The 3,457-nt window shown below is 34.1% G+C and overlaps 1 pseudogene; it reads right to left on the bottom strand.

Moving 5' to 3' along the window:
- Positions 1-1,409: 1,409 nt before the first annotated feature.
- Positions 1,410-1,557, bottom strand: LOC126012685 (uncharacterized; annotated as a pseudogene).
- Positions 1,558-3,457: the final 1,900 nt, after the last annotated feature.

Raw genomic sequence — 3,457 nt, 5'->3', positions numbered from 1 at the left:
AAATTTATTGTGGGGTCAGAGTGAAAGTAGTAGTGAAAGTGAAAGTGAGGGGCCGGGCGGTGGCGCTGGAGGTAAGGTGCCTGCCTTGCCTGCGCTAGCCTAGGACGGACCGCGGTTCGATCCCCCGGCGTCCCGTATGGTCTCCCAAGAAGCCAGGAGCAACTTCTGAGCGCATAGCCAGAAGTAACACCTGAGCGTCACAGGGTGTGGCCCAAAAACAAAAACAAAAAAAAAAAAAAAAAAAGAAAGTGAAAGTGAAAGCAGTAGAGCACTGAACATGCATCCAGCAGACTGTTGTTCAATCCCTGTCATCCCATAAAGTCCTGTAAGCCCTGTCATGATAACTGATAACTAAATATAAAGTCAAGATTGAGCCCTGAGCACTTCCACCTCTAAATAAACACAACTTTTAATAAGACCAGTAGTGGCATAGTTGGAATGATGGTTTTATTCTAAACTCATACTATAAATGTTTTGGCAGAGTCCTAACATTATTTATTCCCAGTTAGAACCAATCTTATTGAATGTAAAAACAATTCTGAAGATTTTGAGATACAATATGGTCAACAAAGAGTCTATGGAAGTTGACCAGGAAGAAGATTATAAAACTTTAGTTGATTGTTAATAATGATGATAGTGAGAATGGTAAGATGAATGAAGAACATACACACACTCAAACAGGTGTTCATTAACCGCTCTGATTAAATGGATGGTAATACCAGTTTCTTTCACAGGGAACATTGACAGTTAAAAGTTGATTTATATTAGTGGCAATGGCACACATCAAAACATTTATTGTGGAAACAAACTGGAAACAATCTGTGTTGTCCTCTATGTTGTGTAAAAAGGACTCTCATCCACTGTAAGAAAATTATGAAATCATGCAGTTCACTGGAACATGAATAGAACTGTAAGTAAGATATTATATTAAATCAAGTAAAAAAGGGATTATATTATCCTTTACATGTGGTATATAATAACAGCCTGAGGGAACATAATGGTGTAAGTGGAGGTTGCTGAGAACACTCTTAGACCTAGACTATAATGAGGAGATAGAAAGAAATAGAAATGAAGTAGAAAAAGAAAGATGCAAAGTAATAGGGATCAGGTATCAAAGAGACTCACATATATTGATATTAAGGAAGGACAGAACAACTTCTCTAAACCAGGAAGTCAACAACAATGAAATAATGATAGCTGAATTTAAATAATCTACTAAAAATTTTTCTGCTAATATGTCAGGCTGGAACAGGGGCGAGTGGATAGTGAGATAGACTCTGAGAACATTGGTAATGGACATTAATAATACTGGGGGTGTGATAGGTGCTCAAATATTTTATATATAAAACTCAAATACAAATAACTGTAAGTCACCATGTTTTAAATGTGTGTTTTTAATTTTTTTTTTTTGCAGTCCTCCACTACCACAAATTATACAGTCGAGTTTCCCACATTTGGGGAAATTGCAGGGGTCAGCACACCCGGAGTGCAAAGGGTGAGCCTCGCCCTGGGGAAACCACCTTCGTGATCATGGTATCTCCCCTGCCAGGTAAGTATGTGTGTGTTTTTAATTTTAACAAAGATGAGAAACTCAAAAAGTTGAAGGAAGAAAGTAATAAAAAATAAGTACATATTTTTTGAAGTACCCAAAGAACATTTATTTAAATGGCTATTGTGCTTTGGGGTGGATGAATTGATCTAGTTTAGAATTACACTTATCAAAATCCCCTTTTTTGATCATTCACAAAACGTTGAAATATCTTATGGATGCTTGGTCAGGTAGAAATTAAACAGGCATTATATGATTTTTATTCTCACATGACAAATGCAAGGTATCATATCATGTAATTCCCATGTTTAAACATGTGGTCCTTTACCTGATGACTTACTTAATGGTGTGATATACATCCAACCTCAGACAACACTGTTATATGAAAAAGGAAAAGAATATCTTGTAGAGCAGAATCTCTTTCCACTCTCTGCCTACTAATGGGTATTTTACTAATGAGAATTAAGAGTATAATTAATTAATATGACAAGAGCTGGCTCATAATTAGCAATCCTTGGCTAGAAAAGATAACAAGAGTGTTTAACTAAAGCCCACACTGCTTCAAAATCCAATAACAACTAGCAGTGCCTTTAAGAAGCTACAGAGAAATATCTGCTGCAGTTTTGCTGGTCTGTTAAAAATAGCCCTAAGCAAGACACATGTCATCCATCAGAATTAAGTGGATCACTCAGCACCTGCTTTCTGTATCCTGTCTTCTATAACTCTGTGTGCTGTCCCTGAGACTGATGGGCATTTGGCCCTTGTTTCTAGGTTTACAGGTGATATCTGTCCAGAGAGTAAGTTTAAAAATCCCTAGAAAAAATATTTAAAATAAGCATGTGCTTATTATCTCTGGGGTAGGCTTCCATTACTATTAATAACTATTTAGTACTTGGTTTCCAACTCTGCAGTAGACTTTTCAAAACCACATTAAGAATATTATATTGTTTGACCTTTAAGGTAGCAGTTATTTAAAAGAAATATATATTATTCTAATCTTTAATGCAAATAAAATTTAAAACATCTAGTAAAGTTTTCACAGAAAACATAATAGTAGAAATGCAACCAGGTATCACATGCCTAATAATTAACTTCAATTACTGTATTAATTTTCTTACACAGGCTTAATAAATTAAGGAAAAGCATTGTCTTTTAAGGAGACTTCTTATAGTAGTATTTGAAACTTACTTTGAAATTGTACTTTATAATCTTGAACTCTGAAAAGAGAAAGTGCAATAACTTGTGGTATTTCAAAGGTTCCTATTTTAAAATAGAATTAATATAATCATGAATACAAATATTCATTAAAGTAAAATCACACACATCATATAGTAATATTAAATAGAAATTTTGGGAATCAGTTTCCAGTACTAGAAATGCTACTTCAGATTAATATGCATAATCAGTAAAATGTTCTGCATATTAAAGAAATAAGGTCAAAAAATATAAACAACTCCCCCTTTTTTGTTCAAAAAATTGAGAGGGACACATATTGTTCTCTGCAAGAGGCAGAAATCCCAGATCAGAATTTATAAAAGTGACTATTATTTTGCACAGGCATGGTAAAAGCTGGGGAAATAAAAAGATAAAAAAATTAGCATCAAATAAGGTGGTGAATAAATTAAAGCCAGTTACTGTTGTAGCTTATTTCTAGTAATTGCTGCTAGTAAGGATTAACTTGGATATAAAAGCATCATCCTCAAAACAGTCAGCTTTTTCTTTATCCCTGTCTTACACATATCACAATTTTTTCATTCACTTCTCTCCACATAAACATTTCTGCAGACATACTTAATTTGAAAACAAGTTCCTAAACAACTTACACTAAACAAGACAATACTAGTATAGATCACCCAAGTTCCTTTTTTAAAGATTTCTCTAAGCATAATTATTATACTATTTCTACAG

The sequence above is a fragment of the Suncus etruscus genome, chromosome 6 (genome assembly GCF_024139225.1).
Source record: "Suncus etruscus isolate mSunEtr1 chromosome 6, mSunEtr1.pri.cur, whole genome shotgun sequence".
In the NCBI taxonomy this organism is placed as follows: domain Eukaryota; kingdom Metazoa; phylum Chordata; class Mammalia; order Eulipotyphla; family Soricidae; genus Suncus; species Suncus etruscus.
The sequence above is the reverse complement of the archived record's forward strand: the minus strand, read 5'-3'. Positions and strand labels throughout refer to the sequence as shown.